Source organism: Hyperolius riggenbachi, chromosome 5 (genome assembly GCF_040937935.1).
Source record: "Hyperolius riggenbachi isolate aHypRig1 chromosome 5, aHypRig1.pri, whole genome shotgun sequence".
Taxonomy (NCBI): Eukaryota; Metazoa; Chordata; class Amphibia; order Anura; family Hyperoliidae; genus Hyperolius; species Hyperolius riggenbachi.
The window spans coordinates 390,405,843-390,420,966 of NC_090650.1; the positions used below are offsets into that span (position 1 = coordinate 390,405,843).

Here is a 15,124-nt window from a genome sequence, read left to right on the forward strand (position 1 = left end):
AGCAAATCTAGCTGCAAATAGCTTCAATAGAATATGAGTATTTCTTCCTGTGATACAATGGCAGCAGCCATGTTTGTAAACATTACACAGAGGCAAGCTTATCTGCATCTTCTGTGAAAAAACCTAATCCCCCCTCCTCCCCTCTGCAATCTCTGGCTAGTAATACCTCCCCCTCTTCCTGCCCAGACTGAGCTCCCATGAGCCCTTGCCAAGGCTCTCTGAAAAACTGTGGGCGTGGCTTGTTTAGTTTATAGGGAATTAGAGTATTAAAACAAAAGTATTTGGCTTGAGGAATGCCCTATAAACAATAGGAAAGGAACAATTATGCAATGAGTAAAAGTTCATCTCGGATCCACTTTAAGGGTCTATGGAGGACAAGAAATCACTGCCTCCAAGTTACCTTTTTAAAACATTTTAATCACTTTCTACGGGGTTGAAAGCAGACCCTGGAGGAAGACAGGACCAGAGAGATTTCTAGAGGTTGGAAGAAGCCCCAAGTTAGTTAAGCTTTATATGCTTGTTTCAAATCATGTATCCTTTAAAGCAGAGGAAGGGAATCTATGGCTCGGGAGCCAGATGTGGCTCTTTTGATGGCTACATCTGGCTCACAAAAAAAACAGTAGGCTTTGATTCACTAAGCTACACTGCTCAAGCAGCGAAGCTTAGTGTGGCAGCGCAAGTAACATTTTCAAAGTAGACACGCTACGGCTGTAGCACGCACTACTAACTCACACTCCCACAAAACTAACAGCTGCTCCAACTGTCCCACTCCGGACCTTGTCAGGTCCAGTGACTTTGTAGGACAAGATCTCTGCACTTTGATTGGCCCAATGGGCTGCCTGTCACTTGACAGGCAGCCTATTGGGCCAAAGTGCAGGAATCTCGTCCTACAGAGTGAATCAACCCCCAAGTCAGCTAGCTAATTGTACAAGCTATTAGTCGGTATTCCCCCTGTCTGGCTCTTGGGGAAATTGCTGATGTTGCTAAAACCCAAGAGAACCTGAAGACGTGTCTGACACTTCCGCTGCCTGGAGGATCAACTGTATACACATCACTATAGCAACAGGGACGTGAGCCCTCTGCTGCGCATGCACACTGTCCCAGTTTGAAACCTATTCTATGGCTCTCAGGAAAATACATTTTAAAATATATGGCATTTATGGCTCTCAGCCAAAAAGGTTCCTGATCCCAGCTTTAAAGGATACCAGAGCTGAAAGAAAAAAAGTAAAAACAGGAAGCACGCATGTATATGAAGTAGTCCTCATGCCCACCGCTTCCCCTGCACTTTGCCTCCCTCCTTCCTTGCGCAAATGACCCCTGCAGCCACTTCCTGGTCAGCCGATTTGGGCATTAGTGTGCAGGCCCGGCTGCGCATCCTTGATCATTCTCTGCCAAGATGTCATGACTGCGTAGTACATATGTGCAAACCGCACCCAGGCGTGCAATTGGGCCAGGCCAGCGCCTGTGCACTAATGCCTGACCTGGCCAACCAGGAAGTATCTGTGGGGGGAATTTGCACAAGAAAGGAGGGCAATGGAGAACTGAGGAGGGAGTGGTGGGATGGAGGACCACTTCATATACATGCCTGTCGCCCCCCCCCCCCCTCCTTTTTTACTCATCACTGGTATCCTTTGAGACATGGGGACTAATTCCCCTCCCCTCTAACCATACTGCCCCACTTCAATTGGTAATGAATGCGGCAGCCAGACTGATACATTCTTCTCACCGCAGCGCCTCTACAACTCCACTCTGTAAAGCACTACACTGGCTCCCCATCAGCTTTAGGATCAATTTCAAAATCCTGTGCTTTGCCTACAAATCAGTGCACAAGACCTGCCCGACCTACATCTCTGATCTGGTCCACAGGCACATACCAGCCCGCCCCCTCCGATCCTCCAATGACCTGCGCCTAGTCGCACCACGCATAACTCAGTCACATGCACGATTGCAGGACTTCACCAGGGCTGCCCCAGCTCTCTGGAACTCACTCCCACCAGCCGTCAGACTCGCCCCCACCTTTAACCTGCTGGGCGGTCTGGACGAGCTCAGCTCGTCCAGTACTGCCGGAGCCTGCCACTCAGGCCCTGCTGGGCCGATTTGGCTCAAATAAAAAGCAGCACACGCAGCCGGCACTTTGCCAGCTGCGTGTGCTGCCTGATCGCCGCCGCTCTGCGGCGATCCGCCGCGAGCAGCGGCGAAAGAGGGTCCCCCCAGCCGCCTGAGCCCAGCGTAGCCGGAACAAAAAGTTCCGGCCAGCGCTAAGGGCTGGATCGGAGGCGGCTGACGTCGATGACGTCACTCCGCTCGTCGCTATGGCGACGATGTAAGCAAAACAAGGAAGGCTGCTCATTGCGGCCTTCCTTGTTTATTCTGGGCGCCGGAGGCGATCGGAAGAACGCCTCCGGAGCGCCCTCTAGTGGGCTTTCATGCAGCCAACTTTCAGTTGGCTGCATGAAATAGTTTTTTTTTTATTTAAAAAAAACCCTCCCGCAGCCTCCCTGGCGATCTTAATAGAACGCCAGGCAGGTTAATACCTTCAAACAAGCTCTCAAGACTCACCTCTTCACACTCGCATACCCCCCTACACCAGCATCATAATATGTTCTGTCAGACACCCTCTCAAAAGACGCACCTATTGTCTCCACCCCACCCTTTAGATTGTAAGCCTCTGGCAGGGCTCTCCTCCCTAATGTATCCAGCTTGATTATGCAATCTTATTCACAACCACCCCTCTTGTAGACTCGAACAGTCTCTATTTTGACCTATGACACTGTATTGTTATCATATCATTTGCATGATCTGGTTTTGTTGTGAGTTTCCATATGTTCTACCTGTAGGTTAACCCACTTATCTATTGTGCAGCGCTGCGTAATATGTTGGCGCTCTATAAATACAATAAATAATAATAATAATTGTAAAATAAGTTTTAGGCAGCGCTAAATGTAAAAATATTTAATCACAATCACTGAATAGTCAAATTAGCAATAAATTGACTCAATGGGCATAACCACTAATAGTAAGTGTAATAAAAGTCATGATCATCCACACACCAATCATCTCAATCACCTACTGCAGTAGAAAAAATTGATAAGTGCACTGATAAAAATATAATAAAAAATATAAAAAAGCAGAAGATGTGAAGGATAAGTCCTTATTAGATAAAGCAGCATAGAAATAGATTGATTCAAAATACAATCTAATGTAGTTATCTTCAATATGTATAGCGTAACTGATCCTTGCAGATTCCGCAAAATAGATATATCTATCCCTGGGACTTCCCGCTGGAAGCTGGGTGTGTCTGCAGATGAACTGCGCAGGCTCTACAAGGACAATCACAAACCAGGATGTGCATTATGGATGAAAGGTAGCATGCTAGGTCTAGCCCAGGAATGAAAACTTTGATTTAGTAACATTAAATTGTTAGGCCCGGTTCACATTAGCGTTCCCTGTCCGGATTCGCCGGGCCGGATCGTATACTGTACAAACGGAACGTACGTTCCGCATAGCAATGCAAAGGCTATGCTGACGTTCACACGCGTCCGTTCCGTACAGTACGGAGCCGGACGCTTTTCCAACATGCGCTATATTTCAGTCCGGATCATCCGGCCCACGCACCCGGACCGGGGCCTGACTGCACCATCCGGAAATATGAAAGCAATGGAAAACGGAAGCACAGAACACACTGGAGACAAACACCGGACGTTCTACCCCACTTCCTATGCGTATCATAGCTGCCATTTCGGATGGGGACACATGGGCCCAGCATATCTGGAGTGGAGCAGCAGTGACACACGTGCTGGAGCTGTTTTGGCAGTATGTCGGTGGTGGAGGTGAGGCCTACAGCGGAGGACCTAATTCTACAGGTGCACCTTCTGCAGACCCAAACAAATTTTAAGGTATTTTGTTTATTTATTTATTTTCCCCACGGATCCGGATGGCAGCCTGAAGCAACCCTGATGCAAACGGACCGGATCCGGATCGGAACCGTACGGTTCCAATCCGGATCAGGTTCTGATACGATCCGGACAGTTTGCATGCCAAAACGCAAGTGTTTGTCCCATTCCTGTGACTGAAGATGCAATCTAAAAACAGCACCATATGGACTACTTCATGCACAAAATAGCTTTACATTTCATACAGTGACCAATTAAATTCTTTCCTGCTGTATGCAAAGAAGTTTATACAGTATAGAAGAGGTAACTTTGCACTTAGAGCAGATTTGAAGAGACTACGTAACAAAAATTGCATCGGGTTTTTTATCATCCTACAAGTTCCAAAAGCTATTCTAATGTGTTCTGGCTTACTGCAGCACGTTCTACTATCACCATCTCTGTAATAAATCAACTTATCTCTCTCTTGTCAGACTTGTCAGCCTGTGTCTGGAAGGCTGCCAAGTTCTTCAGTGTTGTGGTTCTGCTATGAACTCCCAATTCCAGGCCCCTCTATGCACACTGCCTGTGAATTATTTAGGATTAGAGCAGCTTATCTCTTCTCTCTTATCTTTTACAAGCTGGATAAATCCTCCTCTGAGCTGGCTGGGCTTTCACATACTGAGGAATTACATACAGGCAGAGCTGTCTGCACTCTGCAGGAAGAAACAGCCTGACACTTCAGTGGAAGATAGCTGCAGGGGGAAAGAAACACACAAATGATCTCTGGAGATTCAAAAGGAAGGCTGTATACAGCCTGCTTGTGTGTGAAAGTATTTTCTATGTGTGGACATACTGTACATCAACCTAGTTCCTGTTTTGGTGGCCATTTTCTTTGTTTATAAACAAACTTTTTAAAACTGTTTTTAACCACTTTTAATGCGGCGAAATTGTGACAGAGGGTAATAGGAGATGTCCCCTAACACTGGTATGTTTACTTTTGTGCGATTTTAACAATACAGATTCTCTTTAACAGAAAATGGTAGGGAGACTCCGAGAGGGTCCCATGCTGCTAATCACATATCCAGCACAATGCATCATTTATCTAGGCATGCTTCACTCATCTCTGTATGGGCTTCGGACGCACGCAACAAATTAGGGTGTCTCATGTTCCTGCCTGCCACACTCAGAAGTGTTCCTCCGCACTCCGTTCTTTTTATTTCTTCACAAGAAAGGCAGCAGTGGCAGACTGTTCTTTCTGGTGTTCAAACCCTATCTAAACTGCATCAGCCACTACCGGTATCCCATGCGCATTTATAAAAGTGACGCACATTGTATAAACCCCATATTTTAAATTACACTTTGAATTGGTCCCAGGAGATTTGGGTGCAGGGTGAAGCCGAAAAACTGCTCACTCTGCTTCTGCAAAAGTCCCGGCGGGATTTATTACTATTCCCCCTCCAGGCTGCCGTGGTCTCAGGGGTTAGACATAAATTTGGCTGCCTACTATTGCTGGCGGCCAAATTTCTCTGTTTTTATAGTAATTTGGACTCTGAGCGCCGCTATAGCCGAATTGACATTATGGCCTATGGCGGCACATCATTCACTCAACTTTCCTGTTCCGTTTTTGCCTGTCCCATCTTTGTTCTCCCCACTCGCCATGTGACGTCACATCTGCACCACTCCGTTGGTCTCCCATTCACCCCCCTCCCCCATTACAAGAGTGCATTAGCCTGCAGGCTAAGTAGGTGTATGTACAGCCTCGGTCCGGCAATGCTGCCCAAGGGATCGGGTACCGTTGACGGTTGAGTGACATCAATCTAGTGTGTGTACTTAATTTAGGGGGGAAATTATGACGATAGTAAGAGCGGCATAGCTGGGGGTCAGAAAGTGACCAACATTTGTCCACCCTTGGAAATCCCCTAAACTGCTGAAGCCTACACTTCCGCTTACATCACCAATGCGGAAGTGAAGGTAGAGAGGCTTCAGCAGCGTGCACGGGCCCACCAGCGGCTTTTAACATGGAGGATTACAGCTGATCATCACTAGGCAGCGGTAAGCCGCAGCCGTCGCACTCCCCACATATCCTTTTCTTAGAGAGCCGGGGAAAGGTTTCAGTGGAGACTGGACAGACGACAGGAACACAATAGAGGGGCGGGACAGCCGTGGGGAAACAGACACATTGCGATCCTGCAAGCCACTATACTGCAGACCCACCCACAGATGCCTAAGGCTCAACACACACCATACAATGTTGGTTGTTCAATCTTACCACTTTTATGTTGTATAAGAGCTTATCCAATCATTCAAGGCATTTTCAATCTGTTGGCCCTTATACTACATAGATTTGGTAAATCTGTACAACCAAGATTGTATGGTGTGTGTTGAGCTTTAGACAGACGGGAGGTTGGGAAAGCTGCGGGGGACTCGTGATTTTGAGGGGGGGGGGGGGGGGGGGGGGGGAGGTACAACTAGCAACAGGCAGAAATTGCAGCATTTGGGCCATAAGACGCAGGCACTTTCTCTCCCTCCCCCCATGTTTGGGGGAGAAAGTGCGTCTTATGGTCCGAAAAATACGTTATGTCTTTTTGCAAACAAATAAATGCCTGCAGTAATGTGTTGCCATCGTACTCGCCAAAGTGGGGGGGGGGGGGGGTGGAGATGCGGCAACCCCATTTACAAGGGAAAACCCAAGGTGAGAGTGATATGGAGGCTGTCGAATTTATTTCCTTTTAAACAATACTAGTTGCCTGGCAGTCGTCTGGATCCTGTGTCTCTAATACTTTTAGCTATAGACCCTGAACAAGCATGCGGCAGATCAGGTATTTTGACTCAGCATGCTCAGATTTTACTGAATTAGCCATATGCTTGTTCCAGGATTTTTACTGACACTACTTACGCCAGATCAACAGGGCTGCCAGGTAACTGGCATTGTTTACAAGGAAATAAATATGGTAGGCTTCATATCCCTCTCACCTTTGGGTCCCTTTAAAATGTGGTGTTAGTTCAGTGTGTAGTGCTAAAATATATTTGCTGCACTGTCAATAGTGTGAACAGGCCATTGCACCAATCTCTTACACAGGACCACACAAAGGGCAGACCTAAGTTAAGATGCACTTCAAAGAATCTGTAAACCATGTAAGGTTAACTTTACCATCAAACATGTCCTCCGTATGATATTAATGAGCGATGACTTAGAGGAACTCCAGTGAAAATTATGTAATTAAAAAATGGCTTCATTTTTACAATAATTATGTTTAAATAATTTAGTCAGTGTTTGCCCATTGTAAAAGCTTTCCTCTCCCTGATTTACATTCTGACATCACATGGTGACATTTTTACTGCTGGCAGGTGATGTCGCTGGAAATACCTGCTGCTTGCCTTTTTGGCAGTTGGAAACAGCTGTAAACAGCCATTTCCCACAATGCAACGAGGTTCACAGACAGGAAACTGCCAGGAAAACGGTCCTCACAGTCTCCTGTGGGAGGGGTTTTACCACAATATCAGCCATACAGAGCCCCCTCCATTTGTGAAAAGGAATAGATTTCTCATGTAAAATGGGGCATCAGCTACTGATTGGGATCAATTCTTGGTCACGGTTTCTCTTTAAATGTTCTAGAGTGCTGTATAGAAGGGTCTCAGGATATCAGCTTCTATGTTACATAGTTATTTGGGTAAAAAACAAAAAACAAAAAAACCACACTACGTCCATCGAGTTCAACCAGAAAACAAAGTACAACACCAGCCTGCTCCCTCACATTTCCCTGTTAATCCAGAGGAAGGCAAAAACCTTACAAGGCATGGTCCATTTAGCCCCAAAGGGGAAAAAATTCCTTCCAGGCTTCAGATGGCAATCAGATAAAATCCCTGGATCAATAATATTATTGTTATAATGTTACTACTCATACTGAGGCAGAAACCAAGCCAGACACTAAATGTAGAGGCCTCTGGGTGGGCAGATGGCATACTCTTTGCAGGAACAGGATGTGTCCAGGAACATATGATTGTGTAGTGTGGACTATGCTGCTGTTGTGTTGCTAGGAGGGACATTTCTCTGGGACATGGGAAGTCACGGGTAGGAGTTGGCTGCAATGTGGTAACTGGAGTAACGCTATGTCACCTGACACACCCAGTGACACATGCCCTCATAGCCAAGCACTGCACACAACCCAGTTCAAGAAAATAAGGACTTTGTACTCCAGGAAAAGAAGATTGACTGCACCAGGCTTGTAGTCTGCATCATCTTGTGAATGAGTATGTGCTAGGTAAGAGTAGTGGTTAGCGCTCACCTTGCAGCACTGGGTCCCTAGTTCAAATATCTATCACTATCTGCAAGGAGTTTGTATGTTCACACCATGTCTGAGCGGGTTTTTTCCGGACATTACGGTTTCCTCCCACATACCAAAAACATACAGATAAGTTAATTGGCTACCCCCCTTAAGTGGTGCTAGATTATGATGGGCATATGACTATGGTAGAGATTAGAGTGTGAGCTTCTCTGAGGGACAGTCATTGACAAGACTATATTCTAAAGTGCTGCTGCTGCACAAGGATTTGTCAAAATTAAGGACCTGTGTTAACACTTTACTCAGGGTTGCTGCATGCCTTGTTATTACTCTTTTCTACGCTTGCAAGTGCTCAGCACCGGCGGTGGTGGACCAGGCCCCCCTCCTACAGAGGTGCATCTGAGCACGCCATTTGCCATACTCAGACACAACAGGAGACTGTTTTTTACTGCTGGGTAACATCACGCATCAATCGAGCCACACAATTTTACCAAACGTTGCCACTTGACAAACGAGTAGTTCAGCAATCCATGGAAGAGGCCTTACTCTTCCTGCAACAAAAAAGTTATACAAGTGGTGGAACAAACAGGCAAAACACAGCCATCCATTGCAAGCATGCTTATACGCTAAAACTAGCAGGACTTAAAGAGGAACTCCAGTGAAAATAATGTAATACAAAACATTCATCTGCAGATCAGATCCACCAGGATGGATTTTCAGATCTGCGGATGATTGCTTGATCTGCAGATGAATGTCAGTTAAATCATGTGTGTATAATGATCTGTAGATCTCAGACTATCATTGCAATTTGCAGGAATGGATTTTTGACAGGAACAGATCTTTTGCAGATACTGATCTTTTGTGTCTGTACATCATCTGTGTGTGCAGCATTTTGCAAAGATTTTTTTCTGATGTGGAGTTCATCTCCATAGAAAAGACTGTGTAGAGTATGGTTCTCATACTACATGAAGGGTGGTAAGATTGGTCTGTGATCTTTCATTTTCCAAAGACTATAGACTGATGTGTGTATGAGCCTTTAGTGAATGGCAGTTGCTCCGTCCAACTGCCAAAAAACTGTAGCGAGCAGGGAAGCTGGTCAGCATCATTGTTTAAATCCTTTTAAGGAATATATTTATAAAGAACACAAGCCATGCTGAGAATCCCCCACGAAGAGTTGGACTAGTCCAAAACCGATCACTTCCGTCAGTTTTCTACTATCTACTGTAAGTGACAGCAACATAGGAGAAAAAGTAATTTATGGCTCATTTTACTCTGGAAAAAAAAACATTTCTTATTTGTACATGTTTGCACATTTTAAATTTTACAATTTTTCGCCATAGTACCCCTTTAATCATGGTCAATGGAGATGATCTACCAGTAGCAATTACAATTTACTGAAAAAAATTATTGTGTTTCAATACAAAGAATAGGATTGCTGCAAAATTGCTTTTCATTTGCTGTACAAAGTGATTTTGCAGCGCTTTTACAACCCAAAGCCTTGCACCAAAGGAAATACAAAATCACAATTCAAAACACTTCAAAAAAGCTCTGGAAAACCCTGCACTGAAACCCTGTACTATTTTAAAGTTAGTACGCTATAGAGGAAAAATTTACGGTCTGGCACTCAGTTGCTTGAACCTGTGGGTTACAGGGCCTTATTCAGAGGGCGCTTGCATCACATGCAATAAATCACATCGTCACCTTCATATTATTTGAGCAACTTCTACAAGGCTAGCAGGAGGAACTTTGAGATGTGCAACAGGTAAGGTTAGTGCAGGGCACCACAACAGTCTTAGCACATATGAAAGAAGGATACCGTGCACCTATCTTCAAAACAGTTCCATCAATTTATTCCTTTCTTCAGCCAAAAGTAAACGGTGAACAGTATTGACATACGCAGAAGTATCATCAAACCTGTGTGCTGGAAGTTGTTGCGGTGAGGGAGGAGAGGGTGACCAGGGGAAGATTCGGACGGCACCGCAGCAACTTCCAGCACACAGGTTTGATGATACTTCTGCGTATGTCAATACTGTTCACTGTTTACTTTTGGCTGAAGAAAGGAATAAATTGATGGAACTGTTTTGAAGATAGGTGCACGGTATCCTTCTTTCATATGTGCTATTTTAAAGTTATATATTACTATCAGTTATGAACGCTTAGATAACAATTTGGAACCATGAGGCTATGTTAATCATATGGCTTCCGCCTCCTCTGCCAAATAGGACTGCAATCGCGGCCATTGACCTGCCAAGCATTCGGGGGCGAGGTCTGCTGTACAGAGCTGTGATACAAGGCTGGAGATGGGGCTTCAGCAATGACCCCATCGGACTCCTGTGGCAGCCATTACCTCATTACACCTTTGTTAGTTTTCCTTTTAAGTTTATTCTTCTAAAATGACATAACTGCTTAAATTTAACATAAGTACTAAGCAGATCGGAAACTTTCACAGCTCTCAATCCCCTACAGCACGACGGGGGAGGGGCAGTATGTAAAGACATATATTCAGACAATGGATAGTGGTTTGATTACATCATCTGAAACAAAAGACATTCAGAACAGGACTTTTAACGCAAAAGCTGTCAAACACAATCAACATTTTAAAGTGGACCTGAACTCTTGCACAAGACAGAAGCAAAACACAGAAATGCATCCTGTATGTATTTAGAGAGTTTAGCCCGTCTAATTCCCCCTCATTTGTGTCTAATCACTGTAATTTGATCTCTCCCCTGTGTCACATGATTGCCACGGCAGAGATGGCAGATAAGCTCATTTGAAAGCACAGGCTGTTAACATGTCTGCTTCCGTGAATCAAAGTAGAAACAGTACAGATTTATATTTGGATTTGTATCAGCTGTAACATGTTTTTTCTTAAACGGTTATTATGCGGTTATGTATCTTTTAGAGCAGAGAGGACATTATGAGTGCAGGTCTGCATTAACAGGATTTTAACTTTTGTTACTAAAGTGGTTTTGTTGTAGGCAAGTTAGTTCTGCTAAAAAGATAAACCTAAACAAGTAGAGCCAAAGCACAGCCAACATTAAAAACACATTTCTAAGCATAAGGCCAAGTTCACAGTGGGACGCTGCGTTGCCCGAATAACAGGAGTGCAATGGAAAGAGTTGTACCGCATGTTACGGCTGCATTGCGTTGCATACAGTCACTGAAAAGTATGTTTCACAGTACTTAGGTTAAGGTGCGCGTTTTCCAGTAATGCACTGAATGCAGTGCGTTATACCGCATAGCGCTGTACTGCAATGCACCAGCCGCACTGTGAACACCGCTATAGGTGGTGCACTGCGGCAAGTCGCATCACACCAGTGAACGGAGCCCTACGGGCACGTTCTCAGTGGGGAGATTACCGCTAATTGCTAGTGCTAATTATATGGCAGTGATATCACTGTCGCGATTGCTGACGATTCGCGATTAGTGGCAATCGCAAAACGCGATGCATGCAGCATTTTTCCACAATTCTAGAGCGATTGCGAATAGAATGCTAAAAAGCACTGATCGCGATCACTCGCCAGAGTGTACAGTGACTAGCACTAAGCGCTAGCGTTTTGGCAGTGTGAATGGGCCCTGTGGGAGAATTCCCGCTCAGTGACCAGTGAACTGTCTGCATGTGCTGACATCACAGCGTTCATCCTAAGGCCTCTTTTACAGAGGAGTCTGAAGCCAGGGAGTCAGCTGCTCTTGTGCACCGGCCAGGTTCGCACTAGCACTCAGCACGGGTAATGGAGAGGTGGGCGCTGCACTGATCCACATCTGCACACGGCTGTGTCCTGTTTTTTTCTTGGAGTCAGGTAACTATACTCTGTGTAAACACGAACATACATAGGGTTACAAATACTGCCAATAAGCAGCAGCAAAGTTGCTCTATGGCCAGCAGTGACAAAGGTCTTAGGTCTGGAACCCCCTAGCTGTGCTTTTCTAAGCCTTTTGTAAGGGCTTTTGATTTGAAAATCTCTTGCTAATGCTAAGCTATGGGTGTGATTCCACTTGAGGGATGTGATTTTTTTAAAATCCCCCTTAGCATTACATTAGCAAACGTTTTCTTTCAATCACAAACACTAGCAAACGTTTTCTTTCAATCACAAACACTTAGAAAAGCGCTGCTAGTGGGTCCCAGGCCTTAGAGGCAATCATATTCAACTACCACTCAGGGAATATGGAAAACTGCCTAAAGCTATGCATTCATTGTTCATTATCCGTCCCCAAAAACATTCTTTAACAATGATAAATTTACCAACAATGACTGACTGTACAGAGAAGCTCTAGTTCTCCCTGCTGAGCATCATGTTCTGTCATGTGTGCATTATCCCCTCCCAATGGAAGCCACACCCTCAAGCGATGTGCTATCCTCCTAGGAGCCAGTCTTGCCTACATCACGTTTAGACACGGCACCATCTGTAATTTGCATTAAGCACTAACCAGCTACCTGGTTCCTGGGATTTGCCCAGCACTGATAAAAGCATGTGGGCTTCCACTTATCATACGGGCATCGCCTTGTGTGCTATGCTCTCATCCTGCATTAGTTATCTCTATGGTATATTAAAACCAATATGGAATAACTCACATTTGCAAAGTTTACTTAACTCTAAAGCATACATGTCAAACTTCGGCCCGCGGGCCAAATATGGCCCTCAGAGCCATTAAATTTGTCCCTAAAGTGGTTTCCCCACTTTGCATTATGTTTGGCCCTCTCTAGACCACCAGGGAAGCTATATTGGAGGTGAGGCCCTAGAACACTAGGGAAGCAGTATGGGGAGGTAGGAGGAAAGCACTAAACACCAGGAATCTGTATAGGGGAGGGTGGGGGGACCTCTAGGCTCCAGGTAACTATAGGGGAGGGTGGGGGCCTCTAGGCTCCAGGTAACTGTATAGGGAGGGGTGGGGGCCTCTAGGCACCAGGTAACTATAGGGGAGGGTGGGGGCCTCTAGGCACCAGGTAACTGTATAGGGAGGGGTGGGGGCCTCTAGGCACCAGGTAACTGTATAGGGAGGGGTGGGGGCCTCTAGGCACCAGGTAACTGTATAGGGGAGGGTGGGGGCCTCTAGGCTCCAGGTAACTGTATAGGGGAGGGTGGGGGCCTCTAGGCTCCAGGTAACTGTATAGGGGAGGGTGGGGGCCTCTAGGCTTCAGGTAACTGTATAGGGGAGGACCACTAGGCACCAGGGAACTGTATAGGGGTTGGAGGAGGGCCAATAGAAAAGAGGGAACTTTAAAAGGGAGGAAGGTGGCCAGTAGACATTGAGTTTGGCCCGCAACTAGGTCCTAGTGTACAATTTCAGCCCACTTTGCATTTGAGTTTGACACCCCTGCTCCGAAGGGTTAATTATTCACCCATATTTCATTCATTCACTTACTCCTTTAAACCAGGAACCCTCAGATAAATACACTGCCACTATTATCACTGACAGTTTCCGCAGGCCGTTTATAAATAGGAGATGTACTTAGCTGACATTTGCCCACAGAAATGCTTTTGGTTGACCTGATATGACTTTTTTTTAGCTCACAAAACACCAAAGATTTATAGTGACATATAAGCATGACTAAACCAGCAGTGTAGTAAACAGGCACAGAACACTAAGGCACAGTATAAGTAAACCCGGCTTCTCTGAAAGCAAACCGGTAAATCAGTATATATTTAGCAAATATTACTTCCTCATTATGATGCTAGAAATGAAGATCACACTTTAAAAAAAAAACCCATTTTGAATATGTAGCCTTTCCGTAAAAAGAAGAAAAACATAACAAAAAGGTTTGAAATTTATTAGATTCTATTTTAACCACTTTGGTCCTTAAGGGGCCAGAGACCGCTGGGACGAAAAATGGGTCCTACTGAAGAAACGCTGCACGGATTCACCGCTATCGCGACGCTCTTCCGTCGCTGAGGCTCATTTGCTCTGCTGTCACCATGAAAGCAGAGCTCTGTGAGCCTATATTCCGTATACAGGGAAACAAAAGAAGTGGTAATATTTTTTACTACATATATCCTTTTTATTAATATAGAGCTCTGTGAGCCGGTCAGGAGCAGATTTCATTGTCTCCTGACCCTGTGATCAATGTGAGCCAATGAGATAGCCTCACAGTGATCACGGTGTCAGGAGACAATGAAATCGGCTCCTGACCAGCTCAGAGTGGGCTGTAGCAGCGGGAGAGCGGCACAATCGGCAGTAGCAGCGGGCTAATTGAAATCTATGTCCTGGCAGGAATAACAGCTCCTAAATGGCATAGATTTCAATGGTCCAGAAGCTGTTAAAACACAGTCTCAGATTCCTAGGGGACAGCTCCGGGCATGAGCATTACAGAGACACCTCATTCTGCTACATCCAAAGATCATGTACGGTTTCTATGACAATGGGAGGATCAAACATGGTACGAAGTGCAATGGTTTGGTCCAAATACAAGTCGCACACAATTTCAATAGAATTTGTATGAAAGCCAGAATCATTTGCCTTTTGTCACTATCTCCACTTAGGAGTACAGAATATATAGGATGTTCAAATTATTAAAAGGCGGCTTCTATAGACATCTAAAAAGGTATATAGAACCATTATTTCAATCCGGCTCTGATAGGGCTGCTGCTCTATACGAATGTTGTGTGGTGGTTGTTGAAACATGCGCATAGCGTGGCATGTTATGAGTTATCAGCCCTTCCAATGACTCATCAGTGTATTGTTCATTTCCAGCCCGCGTGCTGACCAATGTACTCAACAGCCTAGCTGTTCATTTTGATTGGATTGTTTATCAGGATTCAATATCTGTACCAGCCCTTAAAGAGGAACTGTAACATGAAAAGATCCCCTGGGGGATACTCACCTCGGGTGGGGGAAGCCTCCGGATCCTAATGAGGCTTCCCACGCCATCCTCCATCCGTCAGGGGTCTCGCTGCAGCCCTCCGTGGAGTCCGGGCAGTGGTGACGTCAATATTTACCTTCCTGGCTCCTGCGCAGGCGCTCTGACGGCTG

At 45.4% G+C, this 15,124-nt stretch overlaps 1 protein-coding gene and 1 long non-coding RNA gene across 2 annotated transcripts in view; one reads left to right on the plus strand and one right to left on the minus strand.

Moving 5' to 3' along the window:
• Positions 1-15,124, minus strand: part of YWHAZ (tyrosine 3-monooxygenase/tryptophan 5-monooxygenase activation protein zeta) — a 70,356-nt gene that overhangs the window by 15,811 nt on the left and 39,421 nt on the right. The gene's annotated exons all lie outside the window — the stretch shown is intronic.
• LOC137517840 (uncharacterized) overlaps positions 9,244-15,124 on the plus strand; it is an 11,089-nt gene continuing 5,208 nt past the window's right edge. The window contains exon 1 of the long non-coding RNA XR_011020686.1: positions 9,244-9,378. This is a non-coding gene — a long non-coding RNA (uncharacterized lncRNA). The remainder of the gene's footprint in view (positions 9,379-15,124) is intronic.